This window comes from Cervus canadensis, chromosome 1 (assembly GCF_019320065.1).
Source record: "Cervus canadensis isolate Bull #8, Minnesota chromosome 1, ASM1932006v1, whole genome shotgun sequence".
Lineage (NCBI taxonomy): Eukaryota > Metazoa > Chordata > Mammalia > Artiodactyla > Cervidae > Cervus > Cervus canadensis.
In genome coordinates, this window is record NC_057386.1 from 65,543,052 (window position 1) to 65,568,072 (window position 25,021).

A 25,021-nucleotide genomic window follows, 5' to 3' on the forward strand; every position below is an offset into this window, starting at 1 on the left:
GGGGGGCTACAGTCCATGGGGTCGCAAAGAGTCAGACACGACTGAGCGACTAACACTCTATGTACATCAACTCAATGCAATCTGTACCCTTAAAGAAAAGGTAGCGCATTTCAGAAATGATGCTGAAAGTGAAACAGAACACAGGACGAAATATAAACTTCACACATGTATTCTAAGCCCTTCTGGTCAACTGGAAAAAACCCAGAAAGCTGGAAAAGACCCAGACTAAACTAAGCTAGAATGAAACTACAAGGGTCAGGGAGAAGAGACCAAAATGACTGAATAAATAAAGACTAAATTCACAAAACAGGGCAGAGACAGGTCATAATTTTAAAATCCATAAAATTATGAAAAGGTATGTTCAGAATGACAGCATTAGGCAGCTGTTTTGATTATTTGACTGTAAGAACTCACTTTTAAGTATCTTTTTGTGTTATTTACTCAGGAAATCTAATCCCCAAACAAGTCTTGAGGCTAAATTTTTATTCAAAACAACTTTCAAACATGGTTTCCCATTGGTTCCACACAAAGCCAGAGAAGCCACAGAGAAACATTCTCCCCTCACCACCGCCACCCTAATTCTGCGTGACTCAGACCTTCCGGTATTACATTAGAAAGAACAGCATTCTAACGCTGCTCTGACGGCTGCTCTCTGCTCGTGTAGACAGCTCCTAGCCCTGAAACACCACATGCAAATACATCACTCTCTCATCAGCTCAGAAGATCTGTAACTGCCTCTGCCTACCTGCTCTTTGTCTCACGGTTCTGAGCACACCTCCAAAACCCGTAACGATGAATCCCCCTGGCAACATCCCCTGGGGGCTGTCACGCACATTTTATATCAGACTGTCTTCACCCCTTTTCCAGCCCACTTCCCACTTGTGGTTGTTGCTGTGCTATCTCTAGTACCTGCTGTCATTTCCCTTGAAGAGAGTAATACATCCAAGGGTCAGATCCTTTCAATATCCATGGGACTCCTACACCCAGCTAAGCTGCTCCCTCTATCTTCGAAGCATCTTTGCCCAGGCTTTCCTCCTTGTTACATATATTTGCCTTTGGACTCCTCCCACCCAACTCCCAACACTCTCCTGTCTTCCCCAAAATAACCTCACTTCTAAAGGCACAAGGTCTGGGTGTTGAACTTTTCAAAGTCAGTCTAAGTATCCTTCTGTCAACAAACATACCACTTCTTAGAACTTAGAGGCAAATCAGGCTACCCAGACACGTTAGTGGTTTGAACTGTCGTTAAACTTTTTCCCAGGATTCATTACTAGCTATCCCTCACCATAAAAATGTTGACTCTGCTTATGGTCTTGAATAGAGGATCTCTCCTTTGTCAAGCCCGTGACAAGGCACACACACACACTAACCCACCTACCTGAAGACCAAGATTCAGAGTTTACCATCATCAAACCCACATATAATGCCACTGACCACCAAATAACTAATGCAAAATTTAAACACAGGCTCTATGCTTACTGTCAATTATTAAATCTTAGTCCAAAGAAAGTGAAAGTGAAAGTCGTTCAGTCATGTCCAACTCTTTGGGATCCCATGGACTATACAGTCCATGGAATTCTCCAGGCCAGAATACTGGAGTGGGTAGCCTTTCCCTTCTCCAGGGGATCATCCCAACCCAGGGATAAAACCCAGGTCTCCCACATTGCAGGTGGATTCCTTACCAGCTGAGCCACCAGGGAAGCCCAAGAATACTGTAGTGGGTAGCCTATCCCTTCTCCAGGGGATTCTGACTCAGGAATCAAACTGGGGTCTCCTGCATTGCATGCAGATTTTTTACCAGCTAAGCTACTAGGGAAGCCCCAAATCTTCATTGTAAATGATATAGCTGATAAAGAGTTAATATTCAGAACATATAAACAACTCCTATAACTCAATAACAAAAAGACAAACAACCTGATTAAACCATGGGCAAAAGACTCAACTAAACATTTATCCATATACGAATGGCTAACAAGCATATGAAAAGACGTTTAACATCACTAATCATTATTGAAGTGCAAATCAAAACCATGAGCTATCACTTCACACACATCAGGATGGCTATCATCATCAGAAACAAAAACAAAAAAATGGTGAGGATATGGAGAAACTGGAATGCTTGCGTACTTCTGGTAGAAGTATAAAATGGCTTGGCTGCTGTGGAAAACAGTAAGGTGGTCCTTCAAAAAATCAAAAATAGAATTAATATGTGACTCTGCTATTCCACTTTGAGATATACATCCAAAACAGCTGAAAGCAGGAATGCAAACGGATTATTTACACACCCATGTACAAGCAGCTTATTCATAACATTCAAAAGGTTGAAGCAACCCAGAAGTCCATTAATGAATGAATGGATAAACAAAATGTAATGTATATATGTGTGTGTGTATAAGAAATATTACTCACCCTTAAAAAGGAAGGAAATTCTAACAAATGGATGAACTGTGAGAACATAACTCTAAGTAAAATGAGTCTGTCACAAGAAGACAAATACCATATGAATCCACTTCCCTGAGGCACATAGAACAGTTAAACTCACAGAGACAAAAAAAAAAAGAGAATGGCGGTTGCCAGGTGCAGGGGGCGGGGAGAATGAACAATTGTTTAATGGCTATAGAGTTTCATTATGGAAACTGGTTGCACAACAATGTGAATATACTTATAATACTGGAACTATATGCTTAAAAATCGTGAAAATGGTAAATTTTGTGTTGTGTGTTTTAACACAATTTTTAAGTATAAACAATGAAATATTTTCTTATAATGGCCTTAACTTATAAATCTATAGTCATTTTTATCTTACATAAAATATACTGTCTCTTAATATTAACATACATAGAAGGATATAATACTGTGTCTTTTAAAGTAAAGGAATAATCTGAAAATAAAATACCTAAAAATATTTCAATATTTATTTATAATATCAATAAATTTATGAAATATGTCTATTTATAAATAAATACTACAAATAAATGATTTATTAGGGCGAGGGTGGGATGATTTGGGAGAATGGCATTGAAACATGTAAACTATCATATGTGAAACAGATCACCAGTCCAGGTTTGATGCATGAGACAGGGTGTTCGGGGCTGGTGCACTGGGACGACCCTGAGGGATGGGATGGGGAGGGAGGTGGGAGGGGGGTTCAGGATGGGGAACATATGTACACCCCTGGCTGATTCATGGCAATGTATGGCAAAACCACTACAATATTGTAAAGTAATTAGCCTCCAATTAAAATGAATAAATTTATAAAAAAAGAAAAGAAATATGTCTATTTATAAATAAATGCTACAAATAAATGATTTATTTATAATGTTTATAAATAAATTTTTTAGATTGAAGATATCTAAAATATAACACACTTTATACACAAAGCTTACTTTCTGTAAAATTAATAACTTCATAGGAAGGATTACTAATGAATGTGCATGGCAATGAAAATATCCTATCAAAGTCTAATATTTAATATCAATACTTTCTTTCATTTGGGGGAGTCAAAGAACTTCATAAAATCTTAGAGTACTATAAAGAAGATTTGGTCTTTCTGAACCATAAGTTGCACGGCAAAGCTTCCATCACAATGTTTACTGAATAATGCTGGACTGGATGCTACAGTAGCAAAGCACAGACTCCAGAAGCCTCTAAGACCTATCCTGTTACTCTTTACCATGAGCTGAATAAGATAGCTGAGGTGTAACTCACCAGCAAACCAAGAAGATATTTCACAAAACTTAGTATTTGGCATCTAGATGTCAAAAACAAATTTATCCATTTGCATCCAAGGAAAAATATACTCATTTTAAATTGAGACATAAAGTTCAAATAACAGTAATTTGATCATGCAACAACATGCAACTCGAGAACATAAGTGAAAATTGCTCAGTCACGTCCGGTTCTTTGCGACCCCATGGACTATGTAATAAGGACACAGTCCATGGAATTCTCCAGGCAAGAATTCTGGAGTGGGTAGCTGTTCCCTCCTCCAGGGGATCCCCCCCACCCAGGAATGGAACCCAGGTCTCCTGCACTGCAGGCGGATTCTTTACCAGCTGAGACACCAGGGAAGCCCACTTGAGAACATAACCCTGTGTCAAAACAGTATACTAAACAGACTAGCATTGTTTTATTCAAAGCAAAAATCAAGGTGATTGCAATGCCTTTAAATCCAAAAATACAGAGATTAGGTGGAAGGATGCTTTCATTGCATTGGCAGGGTCCATCTTGGGTGGTAGTCACTTGCAAAATGCAGATTCCCAAACCCTTCCCCCTAGCACTCCGATTCAGATTATGACACCCTAGATTTGGCACCTACTCTTACTAACTGGAATTTTCATTGTGCATTTTCTACAAGTACTATAACAACACTTTAAGAAACAATGCAAAACTCACTTCCAATAAGATGCAAATTACAGAGCCTTAGAAGTATATCTTACAAGGAAATTAAATCTCATCTTATTCAACTTGATAAACAATTGACAAATTGATCAATTTTAATAAGAAAGAATAGCAATATTTACATACAAATGAACAGCATATGCTTCTCTGTAAGCTACAAGTCTAATAACAATACTATTATACGACTGTTTGAAGCTCAGAGTCACCTTTTTTTAGAAGTAACTTTCAATACAGTGTATAAGACTTCAAACACACATACAAATTATATAGACAGAAACTGGTTTCATTACATTATTCCTCCTTCTGGTTTTTGATCAAAATTAGAACTTCCCAGATCCTATAGCTCTGAAGAAATTTAGACTACTTCCCAAAACACCCTCTGAGGATTTACATTTGCCACCACAGGAAATAGGATGCTTAAAAGAATGCCACCAGAGGATTTAGATGCAGTTCCCAAAGAAAAAAAAATCTTTGGGACTTCCCTGGTGGTCCAGTGGTTAAGATGCCACACTCCTAACGTAGGGAGCTGGGTTTGATCCCACAGGTGTAACCAAGAGTTCACATGCGGGAACTAAGAGCCAACATAGTCAAATAAATAAATTTTTTTTAATGTTTTGAGTAGAGGAGAGAATGCAGCCTCTCAGAAAGACTGCTTTGAACAAGATAATGTTCACCTCTGTGGACAAGGGATGTTGCCTGTCATTCCAGTAAGCAAGGACCAAGCCATCAGCCACTGCAGCACCCCCACTCCCACTGATGGTACGCCCCAAGGGGATTCAGGACAGAGGAAAACAGGAAGCACCCTGTGCTCTGGATACGGCCCTAGATAATGAAGATGCATATCTAACGAATAATTTCATTGAGCCCAGATTCTTGCATCTTCCTGTAAGTAAAAAGGCACTAAAATCATTAACTTGCCGTGTTTATTTCTGTGATTAGCAGTTATCTTTTGATGTTGGACTACACGGTTTTGTTTCGGGTTTTTTTAAAGCTCAACAGGCCTACACATCCTGGCTCCTCCCTTACTTCTCTGGAGCACCTCCTCAGAGGTATCTGAGAGGCTGTCTCCCAGGCTATAGTCTTCAGTAAGGTCCCGGAATAAAACTTAATTCAAAACTCTCAAGTTGTGTGTTTTTCTTCTGTCAGCACTTGGATGTTGTGTAAATTCAAGTAGGCTTATTTTTCTTTAATTTTTTACTGAACATTACTGAACACACATCAGTAGTAACAAGAAAAGACATTACCTGTGATTGCTCTCTTTACCAGACTTCTGCTAGATTATGTTTGCTCACTTCCCTCTATCGAAAGGGCAGAAAAGATTTTTCCAAGACGTGGCACTGCTGGCAACTCCCAGAAGAATATTTCCAAAATCTATAGAAAACAACTAAAAAAGAGAGAGAGAGACCCACAATCATCAATAAACTATAAAAACCCAATCAAATTTCCCCTAGGTTTTCTCCCCTCCCAGCTACCGCCATTTGTTGTGCACTGAATGGCTCTGCCTCAGATTGCACTTATTTTTTCTTTTTTTAAAGTTATAAGTAAAAATTGAATCTTTATTTAGAAGTCTGAGTGCTAGCCAAATATGACAGACTCCCACTGGGCAGCAGAAAGGAGAGAAGGATTCTTCTGCCCTCCAAGAGATGGTAAGTAATTATACACTTCTTTTAGAAGAGAAAAAAAAATGTGGAACTAAATAAACCCATATTCATGCAGCAGCAACATAACATTATAATGAGAACAAAATATAAAATAGCAAGAAACTTCATAGCCTGCTTCTCTTTAAAGGTGTGATATTCACCAAATATTCCCTGGCACCTCTGACCTATTCAAATATTGACAGTTGAAAGTTCAATTTTTTGCCATCCCATGGGCAAAGTGAACTTTGGTTTTAGACACAGATCTCATGAGATCATGCCTGCCTGGGAAGGTGTTTCACAGCACAGTCACATGGCCTCCTGACCGTACATTCAGAAAAACGTGAGCTTGAAGAAGGCTGAGAAGGGACTTCCCTGGTGATACAGTGGCTAAGATACAGTGCTTCTAGTACAGGGGGCCTGGGTTCCCAGAAAAAAGGAAGCTTGGAAATTGTCCGACCTGAGACAAACAGTACAGAGAACATAACCTAGAGGTGTCCTAGAGAGCACAGCAAAGAGACTAACCCCAAGCACAGAGACCTCAAAAGGAAGAAAGGAAGTGAAGTCGCTCAGTTGTGTCCGACTCTTTGCGACCCCATGGACTGTAGCCCACCAGGCTCCTCCATCCATGGAGTTTTCCAGGCAAGAATACTGGAGTGGGTTGCCATTTCCTTCTCCAGGAGATCTTCCTGACCCAGGGATTGAACCCGGGTCTCCTGCATTGCAGGCAGACACTTTACCGTCTGAGCCACCAGGGAAGCTAATGCAAATGCTAAACAAAGTCAAAGAGGATGCTATTCTAGATGAGAACAGGTGGAAGCCAGAGAAAAACGACCAAAGAAAAAAACACATTTTAACAAAGCAATAGATACTATATGTAAATTTTAAGCATAGGAACCATATCAAGTGCCCAATAACTGGGAAAGAAGAGTTAAGTAAATTTGACAAAATGACCTAATTTACTTTACACAGTTTTGTCAACCATCAGAAAAATTTGAATTTTAATAAAGTGGGGAAAACATCACTTATAATATAAAGAAGAAAGAAAACACAGAATACAATCTTGTAATTCCATATGATCACAATCACCAAATGCAAGGAAGCAATTTTTCCTAATATAATTAGAAGTATTTCCCCAACTTTAAATGGGTTAAGGTGAGCAACTCAAGTCAGAATCTAGTACTGATAGGGACAGAGTAAAGGGACAAAGTAGGTGATTAAACAGTTACTCCCACTAGGGGACTATAAGTAGAAAAAATATGAGAGACCCCTGTAAGTTAATGATTACTCAAGAGAGAAGGCCTGCTTACCCACAAAACCAAGCAGGCTTGCTTAACACACAACCATGCAACAGAAGCATGAGACAAGCCCCAGAACAATATAACAATGGTGGCATGAACCTCACATCCTGCCCAGTGAGCTCATTAAGTTAATGATCCCTAGGACATACTCTCTGCACACATAAAAAACAATAATTTGTGGACCTAGCTCGACCATGTAGGGACAAGAAAACTCCCCTGCCCAACCTGGAGGAGGAGCTGATGATGGAAGCATGATGTCTACCCAACAGGGACAAAGAAGCTCTTCTCCCCCTCCCTACTTTTCCTTTGATTATAAAACCGTGGCCCAGTAAGTTTTCAGGGTGTGGCATTTCTTGCCCACATGCTTGCAAACCTCACAAGTGTTCTATTCTAATAAATCACTTCCTTATCTATCACTTTGTCTCTTGCTGAATTCTTTTCTACACTGAAACAAAAAGGACTGTAATAGTGTAAGCCCTTCAGAGGCCCCCCTGAAACAACACTACACAATTTCAGTACAACAAATGTTGTTCAGCCGCTAAATCGTTTCCGACTCTTTGCGACCCCATGGACTTCAGCACACCAGGCTTCCCTGTTCATCATTATCTCCCAGAGTTTGTGCAAACTCATGTCCATTGAGCTGAAGATGCCATCCAACCATCTTGTCCTCTGTCATCCCCGTCTCCTGCCTTCAATCTTTCCCAGGATCAAGGTCTTTTCCAATGAGTCGGCTCTTTGCATCAGGTGGCCAAAGTACTGGAGCTTCAGCATCAGTCATTCCAATGAATATTCAGGGTTGATTTCCTTTAGGACTGACTGGTATAACAAATATACCAGCTCTTTTCAAAATCTCTGTGTAATAAGGACGCACCACTCATTAACATAATTTTTCTGTTACAGTCCAGTATATTAAAAGATGGTTCCCTAGAAGTCACTATAAGAGGTTTTGTGTGTATGTTTGACCTCAAAGGCTTGGAAGTCGTTTCTTATAACACATGCTTCGTGAAAGGGATAAAGATGAAGAGAGGGACCTCAATGTGACCAAAGTATTCAAAACTGGATACAGTTGTGGTAATGCCTGGGCACAGAAAAAGTGTGTATGGGGCCTGAGAGGCAAGGGATAACACTTTACATGCAAATAAACAAATTCTTCACATTAAAATTTCTTCAGTACCTTCAAATCTGCCTTTTTCACTCGACTCCGATATTAAGCACCTATGACCTCAAAGTATAATCCATAATCAAATCTCTGGACATTTAATCTCAAGCCATTTTAATGACTTACAAGTAAGAGAGAATTCTACTTCTTCCATAATCCCACATGAACTGTTTTATTATCACGTACTGGAGAGAGACAGGCTCTCCTACTGCCTCTTAAGAATTACAGATTGCTTCCAGATGCTTCTCAGGTGATGTCAAGCCTTTTCTCATTCTGTGACTCTTGAATTATGAAAGGGCATCTCTAATTCATGAGAAACACTCCTCCCACTTCAGTATCTATTACCATACATTCTGCCCTTTCACTCTTTTATAGGCACTCACACACATATGCTTTTACTTGGGCAGCAAGGCATCCCTATGTATCAGGAAGGGCTTACTGAGAATCACTTATATTTTACCAGCAGGATTCCGCCAGCAGCCACGCTTTGAGACTTCAAAGGAAGCTGAGTTCCTTGAGAGTAATGCACAGGATAACATGGAAAGCAAAGTTAAATGGAATTAAAGTAAATTGAAAGGACTCTCTTAAAATTCACTGGGTCTTTATAATTCTATTCTTGTCACTTCCCTTAAAAAATATATCTCTTGCTAATAAGGGGGTGAGGAGTTGGCAGTTCACAATTGAGTCACACCCAAATCTCTGCCCAGGCAAGTGCTTTCCTTCTAACAAAACATTCTACCTTCACTTAACAAAATCAAATTCAGGTTCATAATCCTTCTATGCAATGGCTATGTCATTTCCCTAATTTCAAAACAGGGACAACGTTTAAACCTCATTTGCAGATGGCATAAATTCAGTGAATTCAGACCTCTACTGTGCTGAGTTCAGAAATCTGCTAATGGGTGGGGAGTGCACAAAAGCACAGCAAACCACCAGATGAATGCTGTGCATGTTGTGGGCGGAGAGGGGAAGATAATTAACAGCCACATCACAGATTTCTCCCTGTATCGGCAAAATGAATGCAGAGGGGCGTTTTTATAGGAGGTGTGGATTTTTCCATAGCACTGGATTAATTGACCCGTGCTATAATCAAGTGCTTTCCTCGAGAGTAATTAACAAATCAATCAATCAAGTACAAGCCTCAAAGAATTCAAGAAGTTTTCAAATTCATAGTGTTGACGATGAGCTGATTATTGAATAATTTCATTCTCCAAAAGAGCTGAACTGAGACAGGTTATTTGAAAACTTGCAGATAAGAACAAAATGTTCTACTGAGGCCCACAATCTTCCCTGATTCCACTCAAGCATATTAATAATAATTCAAGACTCTTAAAATGGATGGACCTAAGCCCAATCCCTGAATTTTATAGGTGACAAAAATAAAGCACAGTAAAGGTAGCGGAGAAGGCAATGGCAACCCACTCCAGCACTCCTGCCTGGAAAATCCCATGGATGGAGGAGCCTGGTAGGCTGTGGTCCATGGGGTCACAAAGAGTCGGATACGACTGAGCGACTTCACTTTCACTTTTCACTTTCATGCACTGGAGAAGGAAATGGCAGCCCACTCCAGTGTTCTTGCCTGGAGAATCCCAGTGACGGTGGAGCCTGGTGGGCTGCAGTCTATGGGGTGACACAGTCGGACACAACTGAATCAACTTAGCAGCAGCAGCCACAAAGTTACGGAACAGGGCTTCCCAGGTGGCGCTAGTGGTAAAGAAACTGTCAGACAATGCAGGAGACACAGAGATGCAGGTTCAACCCCTGGGTCTGGAAGATCCCCTGGAGGACGGCATGGCAACCCACTCCAATATTCTTGCCTGAAGAATCCCATGGACAGAGGAGCCTGTGGGCTACAGTCTATGGTGTCACAAAGACTCGGACACGACTGAAGAGACTTAGCATGCACGAGGTAGGCGACGTGTTCAAAATTAAATGCTGGTCAACAGGGAAGACAGAGGTAGAACCCATATCTTCTCTATATTAAACTTACAATTCCTCAACTACCTACCCATTAAGTCCACTTCATTCCTTTCTCCAAACTGCAAAATTTTTAAAGCTTTGTGGAAAGCTCAATCAAATGAAGCTTTAATCTTCAATTTCCATCCAATTGATTCCTGAGATTTTACACTAATTATATAGATTCTCTTCTTCACTCAAGAAACGTAGTGTTATTTGAATGCTTTGGGAAGGTCCCAACCACAAAATGAATGAGTGAACATCACATCACAGAGGAGGAAGAGCAGAGAGAGACTGCAGGCATCTTAGAAATGAATGAAGAATGGTCAAAATGAAGAAGAAAGGTGAACATCGAAATCTAAGTATTAAAAAGTGATATTTCCTGCAACAACTACTCCTGTTTCTAAAAGAAAAAAAAGTAGTGGTGGTTGTTGTACTCAAGTAGATTTGGAAAATGCTACATTCTAAAATATCCCTCTCGATATTGGGCTTCCCTGGGGGCTCACACAGCACAGAATCTGCCTGCAATGAGGAAGACCTGAGTTCAACCCTGGGCCAGGAAGATCCCCTGGAAAACGGAATGGTTACTCGCTCCAGTATTCTTGCCTGGAGAATTTCATGGACAGGGGAGCCCAGTCCACGGGCTACAGTACATGGGGTCACAAAGGGTCGGACACAATGGAGTGACTTGCACTTCATTTGCTTCACTTACATTCTGAAATATCCCTCTTGAATATTCACAAAGTGCATTATTGTTAAGTTTATTAAGGCTCTAAGAAGGCCTAAAAAAAGAAGCCCACTTAGTTTTGTTTAATACGCTTCCCAATCTTATTTGCCATCTTTGGTTTGCAGGTCCTGTACTGACATCCTCCAAGAAGCATCCTTCAGGAAGCACACAGATCATTTTTGATGGATAACAATGGCACTCATTAAGCAGTATTTATAGTGAGAATGGCTTGCTCTTCCAGACCCAAGTGTGAAAAATCAACTCTTGAGGTAAAGGAACCCTGTGACTACAATGAAAATAACTACCACCATCAAGTAGGAAGTGCTAAGTGCAAGGCACTGTGCTAAATACAATTTTTTTAGAAGGGGTAGGATAGATTCAAATTCAAATTATACCTCCCAGAGACTGTACCTATTCATAAATGAGCAAAACATTTTTAACAAATAAATGAACATATCATATACACTGTTCTGCACCTTGCATTTTTCACCAAAAGCATATACTGGCAATGTTTCCAAAGTGATACATAAAGAAATTCACTGGTATTTTTTTTATGTGACTACACAGTTTTCTAATGTAAACTGCACAGTTTTCTAACAGCAGCTATTAAGGCAATGTATTAACTCAGTCTCCCATGGAAGAACATTTTGGTTGTTTCTAAACTTTAGCCATTTTATAAACACTACTACAATAAGAATCTCTGTACATAAATCACTTTCTCATGCATGTAACATGTATGTGTATGTAGGATATACGCATAGCATATATGAATGTGTGCATATCTAGAGGAATGGATTTGTACACTTATCTAGGATAAATTTCTAGAACTGGAGTTCTGAGTCAAGGAATACGAGTTTTTTCATACTACTGTTGCTGTTTCGTTACTAAGTCACATCGACGCTTTTTCAAGATCACCAGACTCCTCGGTCCATGGGATTTCCCAGGCAAGAATACTGGAGTGGGATACCATTTCCTTTCGCAGGGGATCTTCCCAACCCAGAGATCGAACCAGTATCTCCTGCTTGGCAGGTGGATTCTTCATCACTGAGCCATCTGGGAAGCCCTCTGCATACTATAGATTTTGCCAAATTGTCCACAAAAGAGACTATTGTTTTGCACTCATTCTCTCTACAGAATAGGTTATACAATTTCTTAATCTTTGCCCATCAAACAGTGATAAATGGTTCCTTGGTTTAGTTGTAATGTGCATATCTCTTAAAATGAGCAGGTTAAGCATCTTCTCAAGAAGATGAAAGACACCATTTGTTTCAAACACCATGGTGTTTGAAAGACACCATTACTTTTCTTCCTATAGACTATCTGTATCCTTTGTCCATTTTTCTACTGGGTTGTTGAAATTGTTCTTATGGATCTGTAGAAACTCTTCACTAGGGAAATTAGTCCCTTTGCAGTATGACAGGCAAAAATTTTCTCCCAATTATCTTAGTCTTCCTTTATGCAGGACATTTTTCTGTTAGTTTTTTAAAGTAATCAAGTTTATCAATTTCTTTTTTTTTTATATATCAATTTCTTTTATGGCTTCTCTTTTTTCTCTCTTACGTAGAAAGGCCATATGTACTCCAAGATTATAAAGTAACTTCCCCATGCTTTCTTCCATAAAATATTTTTAAAATTTCTGTTTAACATAGATCAATTTTGCTTAACACTTGAGATACTGTTCTAAATAGCCTTTTCTTTCCCCACCCCAGATGGCCACCTGGTTATCTGACCACTATTTATTGAACAGAGCATCTTTCTCCAATTAACTTGAAATGGCATCTTCTGTCATATACTAAACATGACATTTAGTAATACAAATGTTTCAATTATTATAATCTTGCAGAATGCTTTAATCTCTTCTCAGAAATGGCTGAGCTGTTCATGCTTACTTATTTTTCCATATGAACACAGAATAAGGTTGTTTAGCCCCTGAAAAATCTTGTTGCTATTTTTAGTGGAATTGCATTAAACATACACATTAATTTAAGGAGAACCAGCATCTCTATATTCCAGAATATGACAGGCTTCATATCATTTATGTATCCCCTTCAGGAGCATTTTTCAATACCTTAATACATATCTTACATATTTCTTAAGTTATTCTTAGGTATTTAATACTTTTTTATGGTAATTGTTTTTTCTTCCACTACCTTTAAACTCTACACATGGACATCACCAGATGGTCAATACCAAAATCAGACTGATTATATTCTTTGCAGCCAAAGATGGAGAAGCTCTATACAGTCAGCAAAAACAAGACATGGAGCTGACTGTAGCTCAGATCATGAACTCCTTATTGCCAAATTCAGACTTAAACTGAAGAATGTGGGGAAACCACTGTCCCATTCAGGTATGACCTTTATCAAATCCCTTATGGATTATACAGTGGAAGTGACAAATAGATTCGAGGGATTAGATTTCTGATAAGAGTGCCTGGAGAACTATGGACAGAGGTTGGTGACATTGTATAGGAGGCAGTGATCAAGACCATCGCCAAGAAAAAGAAATGCAAACAGGCAAAATGGCTGTCTGAGGAGGCCTTACAAATAGTTGGGAAGAGAAGAGAAAAGAAAAGCAAAGGAGAAAAGGAAAGCTATTCCCATTTGAATGCAGAGTTCCAAAGAATAGCAAGGAGAGATAAGAAAGACTTCTTCAAAGATCAATGCAAAGAAACAGAGGAAAACAATAGAATGGGTAAGACTAGAGATCTCTTCAAGAAAATTAGAGATACCAAGGGAACATTTCATGCAAAGATGGGCACAATAAAGGACAGAAACAGTATGGACCTAACAGAAGCATAAGAGATTAAGAAAAGGTGGCAAGAATACACAGAAGAACTAAACAGAAAAGATCCTAATGACCCAGATAACTATGATGGTGTGATCACTCATCTAGAGCCAGACATCCTGGAATGTGAAGTCAAGTGGCCTTAGGAAGCATCACTATGAACAAAGCCAGTGGAGGTGATGGTATTGCAGTTGAGCTACTGCAAATCCTAAAAGATGATGCTATTAAACTGCTGAACTCAACATACCAGCAAATTTTGAAAACTAAGCAGTGGCCATGGGACTAGAAAAGGTCAGTTTTCCTTCCAATCCCAAAGAAAGGCAATGCCAAAAAATGTTCAAACTACCGCACAACTGCACTCATTTCACATTCTAGCAAGGTATGCTCAAAATCCTTCAAGCTAGGCTTTAACAGTATGTTGAACTGAGAACTTTCAAATGTACAAGCTGGATTTAGAAAAGGCAGAGGAACCAGAGATCAAACTGCCAACACCCACTGGATCAAAGAAAAAGCAAGAGAATTCCAAAAGAACATCTACTTCTGCTTCACTGACTACGCTAAAGCCTTGAACTGTGTGGATCACAACGAAGTGTGGAAAACTCTTAAAGAGATGGGAATACCGGACCACCTAACCTGCCTCCTGAGAAATCTGTATGCAGGTCAAGAAGCAACACTTAGAACCGGACAAGGAACAATGTGTTGGTTCCAAACTGAGAAAGGAGTACATCAGTGCTGTATAATGTCACTCTATTTAACTTATATGCAGAGTACATCATGCAAAATGCCAGGCTGGATGAGGCACAAGCTGGAATCAAGAGTGCCGGGAGAAATATCAATAACCTCAGATATGCAGATGACACCACCCTTATGGCAGAAAGCGAAGCGCTAAAGAAATCTCTTGATGAAAGTGAAAGAGGAGAGTGAAAAAGCTGGCTTAAAACTCAACATTCAAAAAACGAAGATCATGGCATTTGGTCCTGTCACTTCATGGCAAATAGATGGGGAAACAATGGAAACAGTGAGAGACTTTATTTTGGGGGGCTCCAAAATCACTGCAGATGGTGACTGCAGCCATGAAATTAAAAGACACTTGCTCCTTGGAAGAAAAGCTATGACAAGCCTAGACAGCATATTAAAAAGCACAGACCTTTGTCACACCTTTGGTGACAAAAGGTCCATCTAATCAAGGCTATGGTTTTTCCAGTGGTCATGTATGGATGTGAGAGCTGGACCATAAAGAAAGCTGAGCACTGAAGAATTGATGCTTTTGAACTGTGGTGTTGGAGAAGATTCTTGAGAGTCCCTTGGACTGCAAGGAGATCCAACCAGTCCATCCTAAAGGAGATCAGTCCTGGGTGTTCATTGGAAGGACTGATGTTGAAGCTGAAACTCCAATACTTTGGCCACCTGATGTGAAGAACTGACTCACTGGAAAAGACCCTGATGCTGGGAAAGATTGGAGGCAGGAGGAGAAGGGGACGACAGAACATGACATGGTTGGTTGGATGGCATCACCAACTTGATGGACATGAGTTTGAGCAAACTCGGGGAGTTGGTGATGAACAGGGAAGCCTGGTGTGCAGTCCATGGGGTGGCAAAGAGTCGGACACGACTGAGCGAATGAACTGAAATGAACAATTAAACTAGTTGCTAGTATATCCAAAAGGTATGAATGCTGACATATTTTGACATCCAGGCACATTTATAAATATGACTACTCTGTATAGTTAATTTTTCATTTGATTCTATGGAGTATTCTAGTCATGTATTCTTATTCATCAAACCTCTCTAACTTCTTTTTCATTCTATTGTTCACCTGCAATAACTTGGGATTCCAAAATACTATTAATGAAGAGTGAAAACAGTAGATATCTTTCTTTTCTTTCTGATTTTAATGGTCACAAATTTCCTGTTAAGCCTGAGATAGTTTTTAGGTTGAGAAGAACATATTTTACTAGGGATATTTTCCTACTACATTTTGAGGGTTTTAAAAAAGAAATCAGTAATCAATATTGAATTTTATCACATGCCTTTTCTATAAAAATGATTGTATGATTTTTTTCTATTTATGTTTAACAAGATGATGAATAGCTTCAATAAGTTTCGTACTACTGAACCCTTCTGCATTCCTACAACAATCATCACTTGTTAGGGCATTTTGTTCTTTCAGTGCAAAATGCATATCAAAGGTGATGACCTCACCCCATCCTCTAAGCCTCCCCAAGAGGCGTGCGCTGGCACCATGTAACCCCGCTCTCTCCACTGCTCTCCCTCTTACGCAGTGCCTGCCAGACTTGCTGCTCCCTGAGATCATCTATCCCCAGGAATCCTCAAATACCCTTCCCCTATTCATGTGCATCTCTGCCGACACGGCACCTCCACACAGAGGCCCTCTCTGTCTACTGTGTAAAACAGACAGGAATCACCCTCCTATCTTGTCCCTCTATCCCTGAACCTGTTCTATTTTTCTCTGTAGCAACCATCACCATCTAGCATATTATATTTCACTTCTATTATTTTATATTCCATCTCCCCAGTAGCATGTAAGCTCCATAGAGAGCAGGAGAGCATTGCTTTGCTCACTGCTCATTTTCCAGCACCGAGGATAAGCCTGGCACTCAGAAATTACTTAATATTTGTTGAATGAAGGAACAAACAGATGAATGAACAAATGAACACTCATTTTATAGACAAGAAAGCTGAAGCTTAAAGAGATGAAGTCAAATCATACAGTGGCAGAGCTAGGACTGAAACCCAGGTCAAACTTCCAACTCCCTGCCCTTTACCCTTAAATGACAGGTGATTTTAGGCCACAGAAAATGCTCACATATCTTATGAATACTAAAGTACAATTTATGGGACTTCCCTGGCAGCCCAGTGGTTAAGACTCCATGCTTCCCATGCAGGGGGCACAGGTTTAATCTCTGGTCAGGGAACTAAGATCCTAGTTGCTGCAGCCAAAAAAATTAATTATAAAAATAAAGTGCAAGTTAGAGACGCCATTGAGAGACAGCCCTGTACCAAATGAATTAAGTAAGCAAAAGAACCAGAAGATGGCCTCCACAGACAGGTTCCGGAGCCCAAAGGGGTAATCTCCAACCCTACACTGTCCAACAAGTTCACCTCTAGCCATGCAAGGTTACTGAAACTTGGAATGTGGCTTCTGTGACTAAGGGACTGAAAGCTTACTTCATTTTAATTAATTGAAGTCTAAAATTGATACTGATTCAGTTACTAGAACAACTTGGGTGTGAAACTACTTTTTCAACTATACATTTTATGCAACCTCAACAGAGATCAAGCATGTCTGGTGAAAAGTGGGCATTCAAATATAGAGGTGCTTTAAATATAAAATCTTCACCAGAGTTCAAAGACGGAGTATGAATAGAGAATGCAAAAGATCTCATTAATAATATGTTCATTTTAAAAATATGTATTTTGCTGCACCGGGTCGCAGCACATGGCATCTTCTATCGCAGCCTGCAGGTTCTTCAGTTGCAGCATGCGACTTCTTAGTTGCAGCCTATGGGATCTAGTTCTCTGACCAGGCATGGAACCCAGGCCCCCTGCATCGGGAACGTGTAGTCTTAGCCACTGGACCACCAGGGAAGTCACCAACAGTATGTCCATATTCATTACATGTTGGAAAGACACCACTTTGGACAGATTAGGTTAAATAAAATACATTACTAAAATCTTTAAAAAAAGAAGGTGGCCTCTAAAGAATTCCCTGGAAAATACAGTCATTATATTAAGGCAGCTCTCCTCTCTCAACACCTGTGAGCCTCACAGCAAGCATTCCAAGGCTCTGACCTTCATCCACACATGTCCTTGGGTAGCCAGAGGATAAAACTGGATGTTTCAAGGCCAAATGGTCATTGAACATGTGTGTACTACTGAACCTGGCAGACATAAGTACTAGAAGCACACTTTGCCAGGGACTAGCCATATTATGGCCAATGCAGATACCAAGAGCCTGGCTTTGAAAAATTATTTGCTCGGGACTTCCTTGGTGGTTCGGTGGCTAAAACTTCACACTTACAATGCAGGGGGCCCAGGTTCAATCCCTGGTCAAGGAATTAGACTGCACATGTTGCAATCTAATCTAAACATCTAATCTAAAGACCCTGCATGGTGATGGTGGTTTAGTCGCTAAGTTGTGTCCGCCTCTTGCAACCCCACGGACTGTAGCCCACCAGGCTCCTCTGTCCATAAAATTCTCCAGTCAAGAATACTGGAGTGGGTTGCCATTTCCTTCTCCAGGGGATCTTCCCCGACGCAGGAATCAAACCCAGGTCTCCTGCATTACAGGCAGATTCTTTACCAACTGAGCTAGAAGGGAAGCTCCATGCCACAGTGAAAATCAAAGATCCCAAGTACCCACAACTAAGATCCAGCACAGCTAAATAAATAAAAACTTTTTTTTTCAATTAAAAAATGTATATGTACTTAAAATTGAAAGAAAAATTATTTGCTCCTTCAAAGCCTAAGACTCTCTTTTGGTTTCAACAGGGCAACCTATAATCAAATATTCTTCATAATCTTTTTCCTCTGCCATCATTGGGATACTTTCTTGAACCAACTTTAAGCTGAAAACAAAATTTCAGAAATCATTTCTGACATTAAACAGTATCTTTCTTTTTTATTTTTTTTTTCCAGCATTCAATCAAACCCTGTATTTTAAATCCGTGGGGCTGATCCAACATTGCAATGTGTCACATTTAATTCCATCAGTATACAGTGTAATGAACAAAGATTTGAGCTAGTGAGGCATAACTAAATGTTTTGAACCTGTGAACTGAAAAAGCAAGGCTCATTTGTGTTATTTCTAAATAGTAAATAAAATCATTTCCAACATTCCACTATCAAATGACAGTAATTTTTCTACCAGCACACACTTGAGGAATGCCACAAAAGGACTTTTTTAACAGTTCGTTTTATTGTTGTGCATAACCTTCTAAATATCTCTCTGCTGGCTTCTATTCAAAGATAAATGGAAGGCAGTAAAATTTATGGAAAATGTATTCAACTGCTTAAAATACATCAACCAAAAGAAAAAAGATTTTAAGGCTGTATTAAGCTGGGAAATTATATCTCCTTCACTGAGTCTCTGGTTTCAATGACAGGGGACAAAACCGACAGATCCATCAAGTTTCCTGTTCTCTCCTATACAGAGCCCAGTTCTCCTATCTCAAACTCTCACCTTGGACAAGGCCAGAGTAAACACCTGTCTTTCACATTTTAACACAACGTCACTTTGTAGGCCACAAACACGAGCTCTCATACCAAGGAGGAAGCAAATTCCAGTACACGGAACAAATTCCCATTAGACCAGTCTGTTGACTGTTCCCTTGACTTTCTCGGCTGTCAAGATAATGAAGGGAAGAAAAAAGATCTTTCTGTAAAACTGTAAATTGTAACCTTATAAGTGTGCCCTTTAAGCTATTCACACAGAGAAAGGTTAAATAAAACTTCAGTTAAGGTTTAAAATTTGAGCTAAAAATATTATTTTCTAGCACTTGAGCAACATGTTGCAAGATTTTACTAAAATATGAGTATTAAAGTGAAGTTAACTGAAGTAAGTTCTTACATTTCATGGATCAAGGAAGAAACTTTGGAGGGATTTTTTTTTAACTAACATTTCAAAGATACCATACTCTATAAAATAAAAAAGAAAATGACAGTTGTACCAGTTTAGAAATGCCTAAAAATAGAGAAGTGAGGGAATTTAAACAGAATAACTATTTTAAACTATTTGGCTTCCCTGGCGGCTCAGCTGGTAAAGCAACCACTTGCAATGCAGGAGACCTGAGTTCGATCCCTGGGTTGGAAAGATCCCCGGAGAAGGGAACAGCTACCCACTCCAGTATTCTGGCCTGGAGAATTCCATGGATGGGGTCGCAAAGAGCCATACATGACTGAGCGACTTTCACTTTCAGACACTGGCATTCAACTTCTTTGTTTGAGTCCCTGTGTGCTTGAGTAATGCAATGTGTAAAAACAGAGAAGTGAGGGAGTAATTATTTTAAAAGAAGACTAAAGTCTTTAAATTTAAAAAAAGAGTAGTATTGAACTTCCCTGGTAGTCCGGTGGTTAGGAATCCATCTGCCAATGCGGGGGCCCCTGGTCTGGGAAGACTCCACAAGTCCCAAGACGACTAAAAAGGCGGCATGCCACAAGCACGGGCCTGCCCGCCCAGAGCCGGTGCTCTGCAGTGAGAAGCCCGCGCACCGCAACTCAAGAGCAGCCTGCCCCCAACTGCAGACGGCCTGCACGCAGCGACCAAGACCCAGAGCGGCCGAATGGACAGTAAGTGACTTTTTAAAAAAGACTAGTATTGAGAAGAATTCACCTTAATAAAACTCAGCTTAATATAAGAAAATAACATATTCATATTGCATTTCAAATTTCACTTAGTCCTTTCTCTATGACTTCTAGGGATCTCTATAAATATTGTCCATTTACCAGTATAAAAGAAAAAGGCACTGCTATTATCATTTTCAAACACACAAGAGATTTAAGTAACAAAAAAAAAAGAGAGAGAAGAGATATGAAGTTTCAGGATACTTCAAAGCAGAGAAAACAGGAAGTATACTTTTTCAGCTTGGGTTTTTTAAGGCAATGAGGGTGAAACATACAATAAAAATTAAAATATATGCAATATACTTCAGGCTTAAGTAAGCAAACAGACCTGGATTTTATTGGCCAACAGTCTTGCCACACACTTGCAGGAAAAACACACTTGGTAGAATCCCAAATTCATATTCCCACATTCAAAAATACATTTTTATATCCAGTTTTATATCAACTGCATGTTTTATAATTCTAACAAACAGACTAACATCAAGCATTACCACTCACATTTCTGTCTTTGAATCACAGAAGCAAGAAATATTGAGAAGCATGAAGTAGCTGACAAAATTCTAACTTTCACATGAAAGCTCTAACTGAAAACATTAAGACGAAGAAGTGAGACAAGTCACTACAAAAATACTGAGCAAGAGGAAAGACCCACCGTCTTCAGAGGCGGGCTCAGAAAGAAGTGTGCAGTCAACACCCCCGGCAGCCCCAGGGCACGCTGTACACGTCTCTGCCATTGTCTGTTTGTGTTTTCACCCCCCTTGGTGGCCATGGTCTCCTGCAAGGCATGGACCTGGCTTTGCGTATCATCCTGGCCTATCAGCTACTGAATTCAAAACAATACACCAAGTGCTGAGTCAATTAACCTTTCTTAAATTCTCTTGACAAAAAATATTCACAGCATTTGTGTTATGCAAATTTCATCTCAATTAGAAAGGCACCGAAAGAAAGGCATGGCCTGAACACATGTTAAAAGCCAAATGGCAGGGAAAAGGCTTTTTAAAATTATTGAGGCAAAAGTATTCTGAAGTCAGATCATGAGCCACTGGACTCTAACATAAGGTGATATGTTTTACAATAAACAATAAGCCATGTAATCACATAGGTATTTATTTCCTAACTTGAAATATGTCCAGAGTCCTCAACTCTCCAGACAGGTGAATACACAACCTCAAAACACCCATTACTTCTGAGTAGTTTCTGGGACAGCTGACTGACATGCTGTCGAAACTTACTTTATTTCTTTATTTAGAGGCAAACAGATTCTATAATACTAGGTCCCACAGTAGGGAGCATGAATTTAGAGTGCTGGGGTTTCATCCTTATGGGAAAAAATACTGTAAAGTGCATTTTAAAAGAATGATCCCAGGAGACATTCAGAGTTAAAAGGAACTTGAACTTTGGGGAAGTATGGAGGCCTGCTTTGCTCCCAGCCTCGGGTATTTGAATCTATTCTGCTTCTTCCAAGAAATGTAAGACAATACCTACCATGAGTTGAGGAACTGGCTGGAACATGGCCCAGAGCTCCTGACTACCCACCTGCCCTCATCTCCCTTAGTCTTCTTGATACCTGCATCCACTGATTCCTCTGAGATCAAAGTAACAAAAAATCCCACACAACTAAAAATGTGATCTTTGGCCTTGCACTTTAAAAGGTCAAGTCCACACTAGCCAGCATTTGAGGCAATTATCTATAATAAAGGGTTTCCCTGATAGCTCAGTTGGTAAAGAATCTGCCTGCAATGCAGAAGAAAATCATGCCCACTGTCTTCACCTCACAAATTAAAATCCTAAAGTAAAAGGGCAATGTGGCAACAGACCAAAGAAGAAAAAGAGAACTTTAGTAGAAGAATGCAGAAGGCAAAGATATTACTATTAATTACCCCATCTAATTCTATGCAGCAAAAGCAGTTCTAAGAGGAAAGTTCATAGCGATATAAGCCTACCTCAGGAAACAATCTCAGACAACCTAACCTTACACTTACAGCAACTAGAGAAAGAGGAAATAAACAAAACCCAAAGTTAGCAGAAGGAAAGAAAGCATAAAGATTAGAGCAGAAATAAATGAAATAAGAGACTTTGAGAGAGAATAGCACTGAAACATGTATATGACATATGTGACACAGATGAGCAGTCCCAGGTCGATGCATGGAACAGGGCCCTCCAAGCTGGTGCACTAGGACCACCCAGAGGGATGGGAGGGGGCGGGAGGTGGGGGGGGCAGGGAGACACATGTGCACCCATGGCTGGTTCATGCCAGTGCATGGCAAAAACCACCACAATACGGTAAAGTGATTAGCCTCCAATTAAAACAAATAAATAAATTTAAAAACAAAACAAAACAGAAAACATCAAAGAAACAAAAACCTGGTTCTTTGAAAAGAAAAAACTGATAAACCTTTAGCCAGACTCATCTAGAATAAAAGGGAGAGTGCTCAAATCAATCAAATCAAATACGAAAAAGGAAAAGTTACAACCAACACCACAGAAATATAAAGGATCAGAAGAGACTACTACAATCAATTATACATCAATGAAATAGACATCCTGGAAGAAACTGACAAATTCTTAGAAGAGGACAATCTGCCAAGACTGAAGCAGGGAGAAACAGAAAATATGAAGACTTATTACCAGTATTCAAACTAAATCAATAATTTTAAAACTCCCAACAAAAGTTCAGGAACAGGGCTTCACAGGCGAATTCTATCAAACATTTAGAGAAGAGTCAACACCCATCTTTCTGAAACTATTCCAAAAATCTACAGAAGGAACACTCCCAAACTCATTCTATGAGACTACCATCACCCTGATACCAAAACCAGACAAGGAGATCACAAAAAAAGAGAACTACAGGCCAATACCACTGATGAATATAGATGCAAAATTCCTCAACAAGGGGGCTTTTCTGACAATTCAGTGGTTACGAATCTGCCCTGCCGTGCAGGAGGCGGGTTCAGTCCATGGGCAGGGAACCAAGATCCTACGCGCTGTGCTGTGCCTAGTCCCTCAGGGGTCCGACTCTTGCGACCCTGTGGACTGCAGCCTGCCAGGCTCCTCTGTCCATGGAATTCTCCAGGCAAGAACACTGGAGTGGGTGGCCATGCCCTCCTCCAGGGGATATCCCCAACCCAGGAATCAAACCCAGGTCTCCCACATCGCAGGCAGATTCTTTACCATCTGAGCCACCAGGGAAGCCCAAAATCCTACATGCCATGGAGCAACTGAGCCCAAATGCCACACCTAGAGAGTTCCAGTGCCGCAGCAAAAGATCCCACATGACACATCAAAGATCCCATTGGCCAAAACTAAGACCCAACACAACCAAGGAAATAAACAAAAATCCTCAATAAAATACTAGCAAACTTAATGCAACAATATGTTAAAAAGATCATACACCATCCTCGATTAGAATTTATCCCAGGAATGCAAGGGTTTTTCAATATCTGCAAATCAATGTGCATGTGTGCCTGCTAAGTTGCTTCAGTCATGTCCAATTCTTTGCAACCCTATGCACCATGACCCACCAGGCTCCTCTGTCCATGGTATTCAATATCCACTTATGATAAAACTCTCTAGAAAGTGAGCATAGAGAGAACCTACCTCAACATAATAAAAGCCATATATGACAAACCTACAGCAAACATCACTCTCAGTGGTAAAAAGCTGAAAGCATTTCCTCTAAGATCAGAAATGAGATGAGGTTATCCAGTCTTGCCACTTTTATTCAACATATTAATAGTTTTGGAAGTCCTAGCCACTGCAATAAGAGAAGAAAAGGAAATAAAAGGAACCCAAACTGGAAAGGAAGAAAAAAAAACTGTCACCATTTACAGTATGCTATACACAGAAAATCCTAAAGTTGCCACCAGAAAAATATTAAATCTCATCAATGAATTCAGTAAAGTTGCGGGATACAAAATTAATACAGAGAAACTTGTTGCATTTCTATGCATTAACATTAAATATCAGAAAGAAAAATTAAAACATTTAAATGTTTAAATCTCACTTAAAGACCATACAAACAGATGGAAAGATATACTTGTCTTAGACTGGAAGAATCAAAATTGTTAAAATGACTATACTACCCAAGCAATCTACAGATTCAATGCAATTCCTATCAAATTATCAGTGGCATTTTTCACAGAATGGGAACAAAAAATGTTTTGATTTATATGGAAACACAAAGGCCTCAAAGAGCCAAATCAATCTTGAGAAAGGAGAACGGCGCTGGAGGAATCACACTCCCTGACTTCAGACTATACTATAAAGCTATTGTAATCAAAACAGTATGGTACTGGCACCAAAAAAGACATACAGTTCAATGGAATCGGATAGAAAGCCCAGAAATAAACTCACTCACTTACGGTCAATTAATCTATGACAAAGGAGACAAGAATATAAAGTAAGAGAAAAGACAGTCTCCTCAATAAAAGGTGCTGGGAAAACTAGACAGTCACATGTAAAAGAATGAAATTAGAACATTATCTAATACCATATACAAAACTGAACTTAAAATGGATTAAAGACCTAAATGTAAGACTGGATACTATAAAACTGCTTGAGAAAAAACACAGGCAGAACACTCTTTTACATAAATCACTGCAATATTTTTTTGGACCCATCTCCTAGAGTAATGGAAACAGAAACAAAAATAAACAAATGGGACCTAATTAAACTTTCAGGCTTTTGCACA

General features: G+C 39.6%; 1 protein-coding gene across 3 annotated transcripts in view; it reads right to left on the minus strand.

The window, feature by feature from the left end:
- FHIP1A (FHF complex subunit HOOK interacting protein 1A) overlaps positions 1–25,021 on the minus strand; it is a 288,999-nt gene that overhangs the window by 208,055 nt on the left and 55,923 nt on the right. For 2 of the 3 annotated variants that reach the window (XM_043484579.1, XM_043484588.1), the window contains exon 2: positions 5,646–5,785. The exons of the other annotated variant lie outside the window; for it this stretch is intronic. The gene's annotated coding sequence lies outside the window, so the exon portion shown is untranslated. The remainder of the gene's footprint in view (positions 1–5,645; positions 5,786–25,021) is intronic. 3 annotated transcript variants of the gene reach the window in all.